Source organism: Mirounga angustirostris, unplaced genomic scaffold (genome assembly GCF_029215605.1).
Source record: "Mirounga angustirostris isolate CCGP_5_RB_7025 unplaced genomic scaffold, mMirAng1.0.hap1 SCAF_2, whole genome shotgun sequence".
Taxonomy (NCBI): domain Eukaryota; kingdom Metazoa; phylum Chordata; class Mammalia; order Carnivora; family Phocidae; genus Mirounga; species Mirounga angustirostris.
The window spans coordinates 51,293,002-51,313,656 of record NW_026991710.1 but is presented as its reverse complement, the minus strand read 5'-3'; positions in this window follow the sequence as shown (position 1 = coordinate 51,313,656).

Sequence of the window (20,655 nt, the reverse complement as noted above, 5' to 3'; positions counted from 1 at the left end):
AACATGTTTCTTATATTCTTATATTCTTCAAAAAGAGCACCATTCTATCTATAGCCTCCTCTTGAAAGTTCTACCAAATTTATGTTGGTCCCTCTTACTGTATCTTCCAAGTATCTTCATTTCTTCATATTTTCTATCTCTATGTTCCTATGTTGCATTTTGTTAAATTTATTCAGGTTTGTTTTCTATTTCACTAGTTTTCTTCAACTGTGTCAAATCTGCTCCTTAAATTTGCTAATCTTAATTTGAAATATCATTATTGACATCTGCCATATAGTTCCTATTTTTCTGATTCTGCATTACTCAGAACTCCATCTTGCTAGTTCCTATTCATAGTCAGGTCAGTCTGACCCTCCCACAGGCTTTTCAAACACAATATTTTCTTACGCAAGAAAAATTTTCTTTTTCTTAGGTTCTGCCTGATATTCATATGATATTCAGCTTCTCACTTATAATGACAGTGGAGGATCTGAAGTGGCAAAAATTAAAGAAAGCAAATGTATCAAACAAAAAATTGAAGTGAAATTTAAATATTTAATTATATAGAATAATATCACAGTTACTTAGTCTCTAAAATTCCTACTTACTGATACTTTTTTGATAATCTCCAGAAACAAATTATCATATTTTAGAAGAAGCCACTTTAGATATTGCTAATAATTACATTAGACATAAATTACCTTGCTTAAAAATATTGTGTGTGTCTTGTCAATACATGGATTGATCTTTTAATAATGCCTTAATTCTTGTATAGGAATATTTATAATTTTTAATGTACCATTTGGCATCTTTTGTCATTTTTAGCTGTTTTATTTTTTCTTATTGTTTATCTTACTTCCAACTACATGTCAAAGTGTGTATATATATACACATATATAACTCTAGATAACTCTTATTTCTGAAAATCAAATCTCAATCTTTCTTTGTATTTTTCTTTTCTTTTTTTTTTTTTTTTTTGGTCTGGACAGGCTTGCTGTCAACTATTTTATGTCTGCCACCTTCTTGTAAACTTTCAGTCTAAATATCAACTCATTCTCTGATATAAATTACACAATCTCCCATGTCAGTCTCCATCACATTCCTGTATTTATTTTCTTCATAGAATTTAACAGAGGGGAACAGTGCCTGAGACATATTAGATGCTAAATAAATATGTTTAATAAAGTAAAGAAACAGGGCATGCTTTCCCAAATTTCTATGACATTTTCAAATCAGGGTAAACTAGTGATCCTTAGAAAACCTCTTCGCCCAAAATACTTTTAAAACTATCCCCAAAATACTTTTAAAACTATCACTTAAGTTGGTGGGTAGCATATGACACTGAAAGATTTTTAAAACAATGGAGAATAGCATTCTCTAGTGACTCCCTAACTGTTAATAATAAATTCTTACATAGAATTCATTTTTATTGTCAGAACCTGGAAGATTAACTGCTGTTAAGAACTAGAGAGAATAAAAGTAATCAAATGAGGAAGAGCTACTGCTTGTTTTATAGCCTTTTGTACTTTACAGATGATATAAAAAATTGAGTAAGGCACTATCTAAGAACAGTTAAAAGTCAGAAGTGTCATTGATTGATTTCTGAAGACAATCCCATGTCAAAGAATCAGACAGAATTAAGTCAAAATTGTCTTCCTAAAACTTGTGAGGTTACCTGAATATTGCTAATTATAATTGATTAAAACAGTTGTTCTAATTCTCTGTTTTCTTTCAGCCTTCATAATTTTAATCACTAATACTATGAAAATAAGCAATCTGATATTTTGTTTTCTCTATAGATGTGTAAAAACAACAACAACAAAACAAACAATTACAGCCTCTTTTTTTTCCTTATAGAGCATGTAATAAATAAGCAAAGCCACTGATTTCAAGATTAATTTTCAGACCCAGAAATAAGAAAAATGTGTCTGAGCCTCACTTGCTAGGACTGCATTTCCTCCTGCAAAATACTTGAAATGCTGATACATTAGCATGATTATCTTAAATATATTTAAATTTGTTTGTTTGTTTGAATCAGTTTAGAGGTAAACATCCAATGCCTTTTATTTTAATTCATATGAATACTGACTTTTGGGTCATGAAATTTGCACCTTTTGATATGTAAAATGTGAAATGTGAAAGTTCTGCTTGAATAATATTAGAGTGAACACTGGCCATTTGGTGCATATTATTTTGTTTTTCAAGTGCCATTTTTTATTTTTATATTATTTCTGCAGAAAAACAACCAAAGCTACCAAAGCCAGTATTTAGATAAATCTAGAATGTTTGTTATATAATTGATATGATTAATACAAATGGCAAAACTCACACATACAAGTCTTGTATTTTTCATTTCTTCTTTTTTTCTTCATTCATTTATTTTTTTTTGCTCTTTCTCATTAATTTGAATAGACACTGAAGTAAGAATTGACACAGGTAGAGAGAAAATTGTTTAGAAATCAATTCCTCTGTTTCAGAGATATCTATTTTAAAAAGAGTGAAGAAAATAAAACTGTCATAAAATTAAAAAAAAACAACTTTAATTTTTTGATAGGCAAGTAAATAAAGTGAAGATTGTATAGAATGTAGTTAAAAAGTCCTTTTAGTTAGTTAGTGGAAACAAGAATATGAACTATATTCTAGGTTCTGGAAGGCAAATACGGAGCCTCTCTAGAGGAACTCCTGGGAACAGAATATATGTTCTAGAGCTGTGCTTTCAACAGGAGATAACTCTACCCCAGTGAGATATTTGACAATGTCTAGAAGCTTGTTTGGTTGTCAAAACTGAGAGAGGTGTTACTAGTATCTAGTGTGTAGAAGCCAAGGATGCTTCTAAACATCCCACAAGGCACAGGACAGCCTCCTGCAAAAAAAAGAAGGATTCAGCTCCTGATGCCCATAGCATGAAGATTGAGAAAACTTGTTCTAGCAATTCTAAGTGAATTTGTATTTTGTATGTGAATGCCACTACTTTAGGAACATTATTATAATTTCTATTTGGGAATCTCAAAAAAGAAAGTTAATTAATGTTAAAGAATAACTTGGGGCCTAATAAAATAAAACTAAGGAAAATCATACTATCTTATTGCTTTCTGTGTTTAATAAGCTCCTCATAAACATTAACAATTTATTGTTTTTATTATTCTTTTTTTTAAAGATTTTATTTATTTATTTGACAGAGAGAAAGAGTGCACAAGGAGTGGGAGCTGCAGGGAGAGAGAGAGGGAGAAGCAGGCTCCCCACTGAGCAGTAAGCCTGATGTGGGGCTTTTCCCCAGGACGCTGGGATCATGACCTGAGCCGAAGGCAGATGCTTAACTCAGTGAGCCACCCAGGTGCCCCTGTTTTTATTATTCTTAAGACATTTATTCAGTTTAAACTTAGGTAATAGATAATAGATGTATAGATTGTTCTTTGTTTATTTCATCAGGATGCCTTTGATTCTCTGCTGATTACATTCTTATATCTTGGTCTCCATGACTTCTGGCTTTGACCTCTAGGAGATTCCTTCTCATTTATTAAACTTAATAGCCAAATATGAAGTTGTTTGAGTGTATGTTTACTCTTGCTGACCAAACAGCTTTCTGAGACTGCTTTCTGCTACTACATGGTTGAAAGCAAATAACTGCTTCAGGGACTGGACAAAAGCTTTTATAGAACAGGTTTGTATTTTCTTTAGTAATACAATCTCTTCAATAGAATAGTAAGTTTCTACTTTACCTGTTTTCTTTCACTTCATTGTGCAAATAAACATAGCCACAGATCCCTTCTGGACATAGATTTTAAGCCTGCTGACTCCTCTATTTACTACTTTCTGTATCTGACCCATATATTTATCCCTCATTTTAATTGTGGTAGCATTAAACCCATCAAAATTATCCACTTGGACATAAAAGTATCCATTTCTAATAAAACTTCATCACTGGGCTGGTGCTCAACGTCCAGCCAAGAATATCTAATGGTAAGCTGTTTAGGGAGATCCTTATTAAAACATCTTTCCTCTTTTTGATTTGGAAACTGGCTCATTTGGCTGCCTCACTCCATTAGTTTAAATTACAAGCCTAGCAAAGATTTTGGCTCTTGGCAGAACTCTATCCTCTTCAATCACTCCTTGCATATGGGTTCTTTTCTAACCTATTTCAATACTAAATATATGAAAACATAAAACACCAGAACATACAAACATACCAATGATATGAATTTTTCTACCATCTCCCTCAAAATTATAGACTGAATAGATACATGATACATCTTTGAAGTTGTCATAGAATATTACTAAATGATTTGTCATGGTATAACAGGAACACCTGTTTTCTGGCCTGAAATGTTTGTTTCTTAGTTATGCATAACTTGAGTGCTGAGCTATGCCATATTGTTTATTTTTTTTCTTGAGGCAGTACTTCATTCTCAGGTAGCAGTTCATCTATTAATTAAGGTACATTCTATATTTCTTAATAATGAAACCTAAAACCCAAATGGCTCCAATAAAATAGAATCTTATTTACCTCTCTCCTAGCAGTCTAGATGTGGCCCAAAGTCAAGGGCAGAGAGCTACCTCTAGTCCACAAAATTAAATGTATTTAGGTCCCTTTTTTTTTTTTAGGTTCTTTTCTTGGTACCTTCTATCATGCTTCCTCAATTCCTAGGCTTTAGCTATCATCCACATTTTTCAACCTTCTCAAATCAACACATTACTGATCCACCAGATGAAAGCTAAAAACTGAAAGACAAGAAATTTTTTAAGTATAAAATAAAAATTAAAAAGTCACACAATCATTTCTACTCATATCCCATTGTTCAAAACAGTCACGTGGACACACCTAAATGTAAGAAATAAGAAAAGATTTAGAGGGGCGCCTGGGTGGCTCAGTTGGTTAAGCAACTGCCTTCGGCTCAGGTCACGATCCTGGAGTCCCGGGATCGAGTCCCGCATCGGGCTCCCTGCTCAGCAGGGAGTCTGCTTCTCCCGCTCCCGCTCCCCCCTCTTGTGCTCTGTCTCTAAAATAAATAAATAAAATCTTAAAAAAAAAAAAAAAGAAAAGATTTAGAGAAGGCCATTCCACAAACTAAATATCGATGCTGCTATTGCATAGAGAAATACAGAAGAAATGGATATTGGAGGGCAAGTAGCAATCTGCTAAAATTTATTTCTAAATAAATTGGTGGGAGGGGGTGAAAAGAAACTGTAGACATGTTTGGTGTTTAATCACTAGTCTGTTGTCAGGCCTATTTATTTATTTAAGATTTTATTTATTTATTTTAGAGAGAGAGTGTGTGAACAGGTGGGGCATAGGGAGAGAGAGAGAGAGAGAGAGAAAATCCCAAGCAGACTCCCTGCTGAGGAGGGAGTCCTACAGGGGTCTCAATCTCAGGACCCCAAGATCATGACCTGAGCTGAAACCAAGAATCAGACGTTCAACCGACTGAGCCACCCAGGCACCCCTGTCAGGCCCATTTTATATGGTGATGCAACAAAAGCAAACTGTCAACTGACTGTAACATGATTATATTTTGGTAAAAGAATCAAACAAAATAATTTTATTTACATAAAAGCTTATGGGAAAATACATGTCAATAATATTTGAAAGGGAGATGCATACTGGAGTGAGGTGAAAGATGGGAAGGCATGATTAGCTTGGCATTTATACATGTTTTACTATATTGCTTCATATGTTACAATAAATCTTTGTAACTGTTTTAATTTGAAAAAAAAAAAAAAACAACCACCACCAACAACAAAAAACAGCAAACTAAGAAGGTTTTGAGAGGATCTTACCATAAAATTCTTTGAATTTTAAAATTTAGTCATTAGAGGGGTGCCTGCATGGCTCAGTCGTTAAGTGTCTGCCTTCGGCTCAGGTCACAATCCCAGGGTCCTGGGATCCAGCCCTGCATCAGGCTCCCTGTTCTGCGGGGAGCCTGCTTCTCCCTCTCCCACTCCCTGCCTGTGTTCCTTCTCTCTCTGTGTCTCTCTCTGACAAATAAATAAAGTCTTAAAAATAAAGAATTAAAAAAAATTAGTCATTAGATCTCAATATTCAAATAATTGACTATGCTATTCTTCATTCAAAAAATAATAAGAACTTACTTTATGCAAGAGACTCTATTGAAAGCTGAGGATACAATCACGAATAATCTAGAAATTATCTTTGACCTTATGAAGCCTACACTTTAATGTAATGTACAGAGAAATAAACAAGAATTTCAATATAGTGTTATCCATTCTCTGATAAATGAAATATTGTACAATATGCTATGAGAGCTCTTGGAAGGCTCACCTAGCTGAAAATTGAGTGATAGAGAAATGTCCCATAGAAGTAGCATGATCGGGGCACCTGGGTGGTTCAGTTGGTTAAGCAACTGCCTTCGGCTCTGGTCGTGATCTCGGAGTCCTGGGATCGGGTCTCACGTAGGGTTCCCGGCTCGGCAGGGAACCTGCTTCTCCCTCTGACCCTCTCCCCTCTCATGCTGTTTCTCTCTCTCTCAAATAAATAAATAATAAAATCTTAAAAAAAAAAAAAAAAAAAAAAAGAAGTAGCACTATGGTGTGAGAACTGAAAGATCTGCAAGAATTATCTGAGGGAAGAAGAAAAGAAGAGTATTATTCAGAAAATAATCAGGATTCATTAAAACCAGAGTGAGAGACACTTGGCTAAGAAAGATATTACAGTGAGAAATATATCTGAATCTAGGTCAGAATATTCTTTTTTTTTTTTTTAAAGATTTTTTTATTTATTTTTTAGAGAGTGAGCGAGAGAGAAACAGCATGAGAGGGGAGAGGGTCAGAGGGAGAAGCAGGCTCCCCGCTGAGCGGGGAGCCCGATGCGGGACTCGATCCCAGGACCCTGGGATCATGACCTGAGCCGAAGGCAGACACTTAACCATCTGAGCCACCCAGGCGCCCTAGGTCAGAATATTCTAATAACTCAAGTTTTTGGGTTTGTTTGTTTGTTTGTGTTTTTCCAGAAAATAAATTTATTTTGTTACAAAGGTAGCTTTAAAAGCTCAAAGAACAGTTCTGGGAAGATAGATTTCCAAATGTAAATTCCTGTCTTGTTCTCCCTTAAATTTTCTCTGCATGACAGCGTATAAAAAATACCAAAGAAGACGCATGAGATTTTGAGTTTCAGGGATCTTCAGAAGAGAAGAAAGAGAACTGTGAGAATAGGACAAGCTGCAGAAAATAAATTTTACCACTTGAACATGGAGCCACTTGAAAATGGATTTCATGGCCTTGAGATGGCCAAGAGTGTAAATTAAAGTGGGTGACCTCAGAAAGTGGCTTCTCCTTCTTACATGCTGTTTGTAGTTCCTGGAAGGTTTAAACAATGTCTCTTATCCCACTGCAGTAATGGCTATTCGAGGTAAAATATTTTTGGTTCCTTCGCTTTAAGCAGAGGATGGTTTCTCCAAGTGGGTAGAGGATAGAGAACTGGGGCAGGGGGGAAGGGAGCTCCAGAACTATGAGTTTTAGCAGAGGGATGAAATATATTCTTTTTTTTTTTCTTTCTTAATTGGTTTCAGAAAATCAAAAAGTCCGGTGTCTTTCATCTGCAAGTTTTCTTTTCATAGAGAGACCCTAAAGGCTGATCATACATCCTAAAGAAAGACAAAAGAGATTCTATTTCATTCGAGGACACTCAGTAACTGGAAGAAAAGAAATATTTCATAATTAGAACATAATTAGGTGAGACAAAATCAAAATAGTTATCTACCTAATATAGAGCTTTTTTAAACCACACATGATCTGTAGAAGTGATTCAATTAAAGCATAAAAGTCTTTTCCAAATTTCCGTTTTTAAAAGTAAGCATTTTCAACAATAGGAAATGCAAAAATTTTTATTGTTAATGCTGAAGAAGAAATGAAAAATGAATGCACATGTATATTGATATAACATGATAAAGAACACAAACTTTCTACAACTTTTTATATCCATTCAGATTTTGTTCTATCTTTTCCCCTCTTTCTCATCCTCTCAGCCAATCATTTTACTTTAAGACAAAAATACTTTATTTTTCCCCTTACCAAAACCAAAAACAAAGCAAAACAAAACAAAATACATCCTCCATGTCTTTCCTTTTTCAAAAACACATTCTATTTTCTTTACCTACTTTTCATACACAGTTGTTTTATTTCGCCCTTATTATTTTGAAGTCATTTTATTTACATATATTGATTAGAATCCTTAACTCTTAGGATGCTTTATTCCTAGTGAAAATTGCTAAGTAAGCAATTGTATACTCTGTTACACTAGCATTCTGTGGATTAGTTGTCTTTAAGCCAATTAAATAGAGATTTTAAAAATTAACTCTGGCAGTATCATCCAGAATAGAAAAAAAGTCACACATTTATAACATACATACATAGACATATACAAACATACAGACAGATACAAACACCTTTTGTTTTAATATTTTACCTATGAGACAAGTAAGATAATGCAAGTGTCACTAGCTATAAAAAGACAGTTGGATCCAAATTGTGTCTCTGGCACAAGGAATAAGTTGTTTACCCTCTCAGATGGGTTAAACCTTTTATTGATATTTGTGTTAAAGATTAAAAAAAAAATAATTCTCCTGGTTTCCAAACAGTCTTTTCATGTTGTTGTTTTTTTTCCCTCCTTTTGATAAGAGTATCTCTCTGAGATTTGCATTTTGAAGAGATGGTCCTCAGTTCTTATTTTGCCTTGGCTGTTTATTTTTTCTTTCTTTCTTTCTTTTCTATTTTTTTTTTAGATTTTATTTATTTATTTGAGAGAGAGACAGAAAGAGAGCATGAGAGTGGGGCAAGTGTCCGAGGGAGAAGCAGACTCCCCACTGAGCAGGGAGCTTGATGCAGGACTTTATCCTGGGACTCAAAAATCATGACGTGAGCCAAAGGCAGTTGCTTGACCAACTGAGCCACTCAGGAGCCCCTGCCTTGGCTGTTTAAGTCAATAATTAGTAGCAGTTTCCCAGGGACTCCCTTGGAGTCCCGTCATCCCTGGGACGGGCCCATATGAGCCTCTTCCTTTGAGGGTAGGTATGAGAGCCTTTGAGTTGGAAGTGGAAGGATTTGATGAGACATTCAAGGACAATCTTTTCTCCAGTGTCCCAGTTGATTGCAAAGAAGACACCAGTTTCTGGACCATTGTTTTGATGATGGGCCCACAGAAGGGTGAAGGGGGGTGCAAATGTTTTAGGGTTCTGGCCTTAAAGCTGGTGCAGTTGTTAGTTGCCCACTAACTTTGTGGATTTTTGTTTACAGCCGTGTACTCACTGTGGCTTTGGCTTTTGAGAATCCATTAGCAAGAGATTTACTCTATTACTAGATCTATTACTTCACTAGAAGATTTCTTTGTTGTGGTGGTGCCCTAATGACTTTAACAGTCTGACTTGTGCTTACATTGATTTTGATTTTGATAGTCAAAACAATCTGAATTTCTCGTCTTAGTGTATTTCCTCAAGGGCCTCAATTGTTTATGCTGTAGACTTACCTTGAGACTTTGTGAGCCCTAACATTGGCCATTTGTTGCAGACTCCTAATATAAGTAGTCCAGAACGTTTCTGTGAACAATTTGTGTATATGTATGTATGATATTTTATTTTATTTTTTTTATTTTTATTTTTTTTTTTTTTAAAGATTTTATTTATTTATTTGACAGAGAGAGAATGAGAGAGAGCACGAGAGGGAGGAGGGTCAGAGGGAGAAGCAGACTCCCTGCCAAGCAGGGAGCCCGATGCGGGACTCGATCCTGGGACTCCAGGATCATGACCTGAGCCGAAGGCAGTCGCTTAACCAACTGAGCCACCCAGGCGCCCCTGATATTTTATATAAATATATATATTTAATAAAGTCTTTTTATGAGCTGTATGCAAGAGACCAGAGCTTGGATTTGAGAGTGACTTACCATGGCCTAGCCTATGTGTGTTTGTCCCATAGGATGTTAGCAGTCAGGTTAGGATCCCATTTGTCTTCACCAAAAACTGTTAGAAATTGATTAAAAAGATAATTGGGTGATATAAACAAACTTTATTTAACACTTCATGAAGTGAACAGTCTATTTAGAGAAATGCAAAATGGAGTAGAAGGAAGGAAATTTTTATAGGATAAAGAATAAAAAAGAAAACAAAACAAAATCTAATTGGCTGGAGCTACATAGTTAACCTTGTTTGGAGTCAGAAGGCAGAGAGCTGGTTTGGCATTTGGAGATTGGCTGACTGGATAGATTGTGTTTCTGGTCAAGTGGAACATTTACAAGGACATAAAAGTTATTTAAGTTTTGATTTGCTGACATTGCACCCCGGGCAGGAGCAGCTCCATCTTAGGCCTAGAAATTCATTTTAATACCAACCTGGAAATTTGATTTTTTTAAAAATAGAAACTGAATTGCTTAGAAAAATACTACAATCTTATATTAAGAATTGCCTAATAGCCATTTGAATAATATCTTTTTTCAGAAGAGTGACTGGATTTTATTTCCTGTAATGCTGGAAGATGTTTTTAAAGGACTTTTGTTTATATTTAAAATATTTTTTTCTTTTATTTGCATTTGCAAATGTATGCAAAAGTCTTATCTTCAATGTAATACAGGCCATAAAATGGCAAACAGCCTAAATAGAGTAATATGATGTAGGAGTTTTTAAAGACATTACCACAGCAGTGTTGGTTCTGTTGTGGTAAGCGCTGTGAATTGTGCAAGACTGTTGAATCTCAGATCTGTACCTCTGAAACAAATAATGCAATATATGTTAAGAAAAAAAAAAGAAGAAGAAGAAGAAGAAGAAGAAGGTAGCAGGAGGGGAAGAATGAAGCGGGAGAAATCGGAGGGGTAGACGAACCATGAGAGACGATGGACTCTGAAAAACAAACTGAGGGTTCTAGAGGGGAGGGCGGTGGGAGGATGGGTTAGCCTGGTGGTGGGTATTGAGGAGGGCACATTCTGCATGGAGCACTGGGTGTTATGCACAAACAATGAATCATGGAACACTTCATCTAAAACTAATGATGTAATGTATGGGGATTAACATAAGAATAAAAAAAAAAAAGAGGTTGAAGAATCTTGGCTTCTAAAAATACTGTTTTCATTTACTTCCTGAAGCATCGATAGCTATCCAGCTATAACTGGCATCACTCTGCGCCTGGACTTTTTTTATATTTCTCTAAAACATTTCCAAAGCAGCCATGAGCCCAAACCAGCTACCAAATAACACAGCTATATGATACCAATGTGGATTATATTAATTCTTTTTAAAGCCCCATGTGATAAACTAGAATAGTAGAGCATAAATAAGACCAGAAGTGCAGGTCCTAATAGTGTGTCACACAATGGGTAAAATAACATATCATTGTAACAAATGTAGTTGTTTTGATTCTGTATCACTAAAAAATTTAGTTTGTAAATTTACTCCTTCTTTTTTTAAAATGTTACTTTTTCTAAAAAGGATTTATTTATTTTTTGAGAGAGTGAGAGGTAGGGAAAGAGAGTGGACACATGGGTTGGGAGGGACAGAAGGAGAGGGAGAGAGAATCTTAAGCAGACTCTGCACTGAGGCCAGACACTGGGCTCCAATTCACCACCCTGAGATCACCAAATGAGCCAAACTAAGAGTTGAATGCTTAACCAGTTGCACTCCACAGGTGCCCCCCCTTCTGAAGATTTACTTATTTAATTTATTCCATCTTATTATAAGATCAGGATAATTAAAATTCTGAATAGGTTTGTCAGAGTCAAATGAATAAACCCATAATAGGCAAAATTAGATATATGCTGATATATAAGTATGGATTTTAAGTGGGAGCCAATCTTTTATTTTTTTAAAGATTTTATTTATTTATTTATTTGTGTGAGAGAGAGAGAGAGCACAAGCAGGGGGAGTGGCAGGCAGAGGGAGAAGCAGGCTCCCCACTGAGCAAGGAGCCCGATGCAGGACTCGATCCCAGGACCCCGACATCATGAGCTGAGCTGAAGGCAGATGCTTAACCAACTGAGCCACCTACGCGTCCCAATGGGAGCCAATTTTTTAAAACAAACGGAAACAAATTTTAATTTATACTTGGATGGCATACTTTACTGAACAGATCTGTTGGATTACTTCAGTTGTTTATTTTTATTTAAATACAGAAAGAAAATAAACAATTTTTTTCATTAAACACGTTTTAAAAAGATTTATTTATCTATTAATTTATGTATTTGAACGAGAGAGAGAGCATAAACTGAGGGAGGGGCAGAGACAGAGGGAGAGAATCCTCAAGCAGATTCTCTGCTGAGTGCAGAGCCTTACACAGGACTCCAACATTGGACCCTGAGATGATGAAATCATGAGCCAAAATCAAGAGTCGGACACTTAACCAAATTAGCCATGCAGGCACCCCTAAGCAGTTTTTATTTAAGAAGTCATTGCAATTATTTATTTAAGTATTTAATTCTAGTTAGTTAACATATAGTGTAATATTAGTTTCAGGTGTACAAAATAGGGATTCAACACTTCCATACAATACCTGGTGCTCATCACAAGTGTACTCCTTAGTCCCCATCACCTATTTAACCCAACCCCCTGCCCACCCACCATCTGGTAACCATCAGTTTGTTCTCTAAAGTTAAGAATCTGTTTCTTGGCTTCTCTCTCTCTCTTTTTTTCCCTTTGCTCATTTCTTGTGTTTCTTAAATTCCACATATGAGTAAAATCATATGGTGTTTGTTATTCTTGGACTGACTTATTTTACTTGTCATAATACTCTCTAGCTCCAACCATGTCATTGAAAATGGCAAGAGTTCATTATTTTTTATGACTGAGTAATATTCCATTATGTGTGTATATATACACATACACACTACACACACACACACACACACACATATCTTCCTATCCATTCATCAGTCAATGGACATTTGGGCTGTTTCCATAATTTGGCTATTATAGATAATGTTGCTATAAACACTGGGGTGCATATATCCCATTAAATTCATATTTTGGGGTAAATACCCAATAGTACATTTTCTGGGTCATAGGGTAGTTCTATTTTTAACTTTATGAGGAATTTCCATATTTTTTCCAGAGTGGCTGCACCACTTTTCATTCCCACCAACAGTATAAGAGGGTTCCCCTTTTTCCACATCCTCCCCAACATCTGTTGTTTCCTAGGTTGTTAATTTTAGTCATTCTGACATGTGGGAGGTGGTATCTCATTGTGGTTTTGATTTGTATTTCCCTGATGATGAGTGATGTTGAGCATCTTTCTATGTGTCTGCTAGCCATCTGGATGTTTTCTTTAGAAAAAAATGTCTATTAATGTCTTCTGGCCCCTTCTTAACCGGATTATTTGTGTTTTGTGTGTTCAGTTTGATAAGTTCTTTATAGATTTTGGATACTAACCCTTTATCAGATATGCCATTTGCACATATCTTCTCCCATTCTGTCGGGTTGCCTTTTAGTTTTGTTGATTGTTTCCTTCACTATGTAAAAGCTTTTTATTTTGACGAAGTCCCAATAATTTATTTTTTGCTTTTGATTCTCTTGTCTCAGGAGACATATGTAGTAAGAAGTTGTTATGGTTGATGTCAAAGAGGTTACTGCATATGTTCTCCTCTAATGATTCCATGTCTCACATTTAGGTCTTTAATCCATTATGAATTTATTTTTGTGTTTGGTGTAAGAAAGTGCTCCAGTTCCATTCTTTTGCATGTTGCTGTTCAGTTTTCCCAACACCATTTGTTGAGGAGAATGTGTTTTTTGTTTTTTTGTTTCCATTGGATTTTCTTTCATGGTCCCTCTTCTAGTTCCTTTAGATATAAGGTTAGGTTGTTTATGTGAGATTTTTCTTGCTTCTTGAGGCAGGCCTGTATTGCTATATACATCCTTCTTAGGACCACCTTTGCTGCATGCATCACAAGGGTTTTGGACTGTCATGTTTACATTTTCATTTGTTTCCATGTAATTTTTAAATTTTTTTCTTTGATTTTCTGGTTGTCTCATTCATTGTTTAGTAGCATGTTGTTTAACCTCCATGCTTTTGTGTTCTTTCTGGATTTTTTTCCTGTGGTTGACTTCTAGTTTCATAGTAGTGTGGTCACAAAAGGTGCATGGTATGATTTCAATCTTTTTGTATTTATTGAGGCCTGTTCCCTTTTTTTTTAAGATTTTATTTATTTGACAGAGAGAGAGAGAGCACAAGCAGTGGGGAGCGGCAGGCAGAGGGAGAGGGAGAAGCAGGCTTCCCGTGGAGCAGGGAGCCTGACGTGGGGCTCAATCCCAGGACCCTGGGATCATGACCTGAGGTGAAGGCAGACACTTAAACGACTGAGCCACCCAGGCGCCCCTTTTGAGGCTTGTTTTGTGACCTAATATGTGATCTGTTCTAGAGAATGTTTCATGTGCGCTTGAAAAGAATATATATTCTGCAGTTTTAGGATGGAATGTTCTGAATATATTTAAGTCCATCTGGTCCAGTGTGTCATTCAAAGCCATTGTTTCCTTGTTGGTTGTCTGTTTGGATGACCTGTCCATTGATGTAAGTGGGGTATTAAAGTCTCTATTATTGTGTTATTACCAATTAATTCTTGTATGCTTTGTTACTAATTGTTTTATATATTTGGGTGTTTCCATGTTGGATGCATAAATATTTACAATTGTATCTTGATGCATTGTCTCCTTTAGGATTATATAATGCCCTTCTTTGTCTCTTTTTACAGTCTTTGTTTTAAAGTCTAGTTATTCTGTTATAAGTATTGGTACTATGGCTTTTTTTTTTTTTTTAAGATTTTATTTATTTATTTGACAGAGAAAGACACAGCGAGAGAGGGAACACAAATGGGGAGTGGGAGAGGGAGAAGCAGACTCCCTGCCAAGCAGGGAGCCCGATGCGGGACTCGATCCCGAGACTCCAGGATCATGACCTGAGCCGAAGGCAGTCGCTTAACCAACTGAGCCACCCAGGCGCCCACTCTGGCTTTCTTTGGACATCCTTTTTTTGTGATAAATGTTTATCCACCCCCTTACTTTCAATCTTCAGGTGTCTTTAGGTCTAAAATTAGTATCTTGTGAGCAGCATATAGATGGGTCTTATTTTGTTTTTATCCATCCCAACATCCTGTTTCTTTAGATTAGAGCATTTAGTCCATTTTCATTCAAAGTAATTATTGATAGATATGTATTTATTGCCATTTTATTACTTGTTTTGCCATTGTTTATTGGGATTTTCTCCATTCCTTTCTACTCTGTGTCACCTTTGGTCTTTCTTTCCCATTCAAAGAGTCCCTTTTAATATTTCTTGCAGGGCTGGATTAGTGGTCACAAACTCCTTTAGTTTTTGTTTGTCTAGGAAATTTTATTTCTCCTTCTATTCTGAATACCAGTCTTGCTGGATAAATTATTCTTGCCTGCATATTTTTTTTTTCCCATTCAGCACCTTGAATGTATCATGGCATACCCTTCTGGCCTGCCAAGTTTCTGTGGAGAGACCTGCTGCAGCCTGATTTGTCTTCCCTTGTAGATTAGGGATTTCTTTTCCCCTGCTGCTTTCAGGATTCTTTCCTTATCTCTGTACTTTGTAAATTTTACTACAATATGTCTTGCTGTACAGCAGCTTTTGTTGATTTTGATGGGAGTTCTCTGTGCCTCCTTGATTTGGAGGACAGTTTCCTTCCCCAGATTAGGGAATTTGTCTGCTATTATTTCTTTCAATAAAATTTTTGCCCCCTTTTCTCACTCTTCATCTCCTAGGACTCCTAGAATACAATGTTATTACATGTGATGGAGTCACTGAATTCCCTAAGTCTATTCTCGTGTTGCATAATTCTTTCTCTTTTGTGTTCAGCTTTATTATTTTTCATTATTTCGTCTTCTAGGTCACTTATTCATTCCCCTGCTTCTTCCATCCTGCAGTTCATTGCATTGCACCTGTTTCTAATCTCATTTATTGCATTCTTCATTTCTGAGTGATTCTTTTTTAACTATTTTATATCTGTGGTAAGGGTCTCACTGATGTCTTCTATTCTCAAGCCGAGTGTCCTTATGATTATTGCTTTAAATTCTTCATCCGGCATGTTACTTATAACTTTTTGACTTATGTCTCTGGCTATGGCCTTATGTTGTTGTTTCATTTGGAATAAATTCTGCTGTCTTGGCATTTTGTGTAAGTCTCTGCCTTCTTCTCTGTGTTAGAAAAGCCAGTTATGTCTCTTGCTTCTGAAATTAATGGCTTTATGAGGAAGAGGTCATGTAGTGCCCAGGGCCCGGTGTGTCAGTGAGTGTGTCTGGTGTGTGCTGTGTGCACTCTGTTGTTGTATTTTGGCTGCTCTATCCTTTAGGCCAGTTGTCTGCGGTCTCTTCTTGCCTGCTGTGGGCAGTGCTTGGTCCCTGACCTGAATGTGGCCAGTTTTAACAAGGCATGCTCTGTTCCGCTTATGAAATGAAACCTGACACCCCGTCCACAAGATTTGAGGCCCTGCAGAACTCTGGTTGGGAGTTGTGGTGTGGGCAGGGATTTGTGCTGGTCATCCGGAGGTGGGGGGCACTGTACTGGGTACTTGGCTGAGGCAAACATGACTGAGAGGGACAGTCCTATCAGAGGGTAGGGGAGTGGGGCTTGGTATAAGCAAGTTAGGTAGCCAGAGTTAGAGCTGTGCTGCTTCCTGCAGGTGGCTCTGTGCCTGTGCTGAGGAGCAGGGAAGAGAAACATCACCAGCTAGCCCCTTTGTTCCCAGAGAGGCATCTCTGTGAATATTGCCTCTCGGGGAAGCACTCTGAGAAGAGGGAATAATTTTCTCTCTGTGTGCCCCAGTTTTTCAGATTACTGTTTCCATGTTGTCTGCCCCCAGATTGTTTCCTTGCCTGCTCTCCAGGAGCAGCACTGGGCCCTCCAGGCTCTATCCCAGCCAAGCCTGATGACCTTTATGTATGTATGTATGTATGTATGTATGTATTTTTTAACTAGGTTCCACACCCAATGTGAAGCTTGAACTCATTACCAGGTGAAAAATAGAATTAGAAAGTAAGGATAGAACCCTGGAGATTAATTAGGAAACAGTTGAATAATCTTGGCAAGAGATAATGTGGCTTGACTAGAGTAGAAGAAGCACAGTAGTGAGAAGTGGCTAGATTCTAGACATATTTTAAGAGTGGTGACAATAAGCGGTAGGGTCATGGGTAGATCAAGAGTTGCACGCTCTTCCAACTGAGCCAACCAGGCATCCCAAACCTGCTGACCTTTAAAACTGCAGACTTTAGAGATGTGGGGTGAGCAGCAGTGGCATGTGCTGGTCTTCTGGGGGAGGGGCCTGCCATGCTGGGATTGTGGCAAACTTGACTGAGAAGGACAGTCCTGCCAGAGCACAGGGTGTGGGGTTTAGTGTTAGCAAGTTAGGCAGCCAGTGTCACTGCTACGCTGCTTCCTGCAGGTGGCTCTGTTTTGCAATTGATTTCTGAATATATTGTATTTTATACATTATTCTCGACAAGCATTTTTGTGTATGATAATAATGTGATTAGAATGTTTTTTTTCTCTTTTACCCACTTTGGCCTTTTACATTCTTCAAGACCTATTCTTCAAGACCTGTTCAGATATCACCTTTATGAAACCCTCCATGTTTCTCCAAAGAAATAGAGTTGACATCAGACTACTTCGCCAATTAGACTGTAAACAACCAGATGACAATAGCTGAGTTTTATTATATCTTTGTAGAAGTTAGGAACCCCCAGTACTTATTATAAGAAGTGGCACATAAATATTAATTTTCCCTTTTAAACTTAATAATGTCTTCAATGTATATGTGAGAAAATACTATAGATCACCCTAAATTATTGTTCTATTTTTTATGAATTGTTTAAATATTTATGTACTATGCCAGACAGTGATAAATGCTAGGGAGAAAAATTAATTTAGGTGAATGAATTATGAGAGAAATATGAGAGACTGGGGTGCTATTTTGTAGTTTGGTCAATAGATAAATTGACTGAAAAAGTGATGTTTGCACAGAAACTGGAAGAAAGTGAAAGGAAGAGCCATTCAGCCATGTCAGGGGTGACCATAACAAGGAAAGGGAGCAATAAATACAAAGCCTAGATGCAAACACATGATTAACATATTCAAGGAAGAACAAGGAGGTCAGTATGGTGGAGGAGAACCTAGAGATGGGTGAAGGTATGGAGAAGAGATGATGAGGTCAGAGAGAAAGCAGATGATTAAATTATGTGTTATTATCCTCCATACTAGGATTTTGCTTTGTGTTGTGGTAAATGTGGGACACTTCTAAAAGTTTTGAGGAGTAACAGGAATCTGACATACATTCAAAGGAACAGTATGGCTACTCTGTGAAAAATAGAATTAGAAAGTAAAGATAGAACCCTGGAGATTAATTAGGAGACAGTTGAATAATCTTGGCAAGAGATAATGTGGCTTGATTAGAGTAGAAGAAGCACAGTAGTGAGAAGTGGCTAGATTCTAGATATATTTTAAGAGTGGTGACAATAGGAGGTAGGGTCAGTATTGATTTTCTAGGCTGCCATAACAAGTACCACAGAAACAAAATATATTTATCTTCTTACATTTCTGGAGGCTAGATATCCAAAATCAAGGTGTTACTTCTGATGGCTGTCAGGGTAGGATCCATTCCAGGCCTCTTTTTTTGTTGTATATGGCCATCTTCTCCCTATGTTTATTCACATTATCTTCACATTATGTTCATATGCCTGTCTCCAAATTTTCCCTTTTTATTAGGATAACAGTCATATTGAATTAAGACCTACCCTAATGACCTCATTTTAACTTTGTTACTTCTCTAAAGACCCTATATCCAAATAAGGGCACATTCTGAGACAGTGAGGGTTAGGGCTTTAGCATACAAATTTCAGGGAAAGACAATTCAACTCATAATAGAGTCTATGAGAAAAACAAGATTTTGACTCAGGATTTTGACATATACAACCAGAGGAAAAAGCTAGTGGTTGCCTCAAGTGCTCTTCACCTTCATTCATTCAATATTCAACAAATACTAAAGAAGTGGTTTGTTCCTTGAACACTTTTTTAAATTTTTTAATATTTTATTTATTTATTTGAGAGACAGTGAGAGAGCAGAGTGAGAGAGAGAGAGAGAGAGAGAGAGAGAAAGAGCATGAATGGGGGTGGAAGGGCAGAGAGAGGAGACCAAGCCTGACATGGGGCTCCATCCCAGGACCCTGGGATCATGACCTGAGCTGAAGGCAGAGGCTTAACCAACTGACTCACCCAGGTGCCCACTGTGAACACTGTTCTAAGAACAATAGAGAAAGTACTCAAAGACTCATCCCACATGAATTCAACATTTTAATGGAACATTACCTGGTCATATAATTTCCTTTTCCTGAATGACCTGAAATTCCTTTAGTACTCCACATAAAATATTTCCTAAATGTTCAATGAGAACTGTGGGGTAAAATCAGTATTTCTTCTCTGGGGTGATGGCTAACAACAAACTTGACTTGTGAGTTTGGACAGGTCATTTTTCTCTTTGAGCTTCTGTTTTCTTCTATGTAAAATGGAGGAGATCATTCACCTCACACGATGATAGTCAGGATTAAATAAATATTATATGCTGAAGTGATGTTCAAAATGTGTAAAGATGTAGAACTCTTGATGGTGGACATCATCATGACATTTGATCTTAATCCTCTTGGCCAGCTAAATGACATGAGTAAATTGTCAAATCGGTCTGAGGATGAATTATGTCTGTGCCCTCTTGAATAAAAGATAGAATGGAAGAGGGGTGCCCGGGTGGCTCAGTTGGTTGAGCATCTGCCTTCAGCTCACATCATGATCCCGGGGTCCTGGGATCGAAGCTTGTGTCAGAATCCCTGCTCAGCGTGGAGTCTGCTTCTCCCTCTGTTCCTCCCCACTGCTCATGCTCTCTCTCTCTCAAATAAATAAATAAATAAAATCTTTAAAAAATTATTATTAAAAAAGATTTAATGGAAGAAATCAGAAAGTACTTCTTCATGTTTGAGTTTGAGATGTTAATAATTAGATGATAGAAAGGGATAGAGACAATTTTTTTTTTTTCTTACCCTAAGAGCCTGGCACAGAGATAGCATAAACTTTAATTATTGTACTCAAAATTATTTGTAAATGTAGGAGAGGGGTTAGTGCCTCATTCATGTTCATATCTACCCTTTGTGCCTGGCTCAACACCTACCAGAGTTCAAATATATAAAAATCTTTGGAAATTAAATATTTAGGGTATTGATAGGACAATAAATATGAAGAGCAGGGTCTAACTGGATGCTACATTTATTCTCCCTGGCAAAGGATCCTATGACAATTAAAAGATGAAAGAATAAGCTGTACTAGGATCAACAAAGGAGGCTTTGTGAGATGAATAGGGTACCGAAATATTCCTTTATTCATGCAGCAAATACTGAGTGTTGATACTGCACCCCACTAGGTTCGTAAAGGTAAAAAATATGTAATTTGAATACTAAATTAGCTCATATTCTGGTCTCAGAGAAAAATATATAGTAATAATAAAGAGCCCTTATTGACCCCTCAATATGTGCCAGGCATTGTTCTAAATAATTTACACAGGTTAATTTATTTAACTCTACGAGAATTGGAGGCAGATACAAAGAGCTCAGGAAATGTGCCAAGGTCACATGGTTAGTGAATGGTGGAGTTGAGTTATGAATCTAAGTAGTTGGCCCCAAAGCCTGCACTTTTAACAAAAAG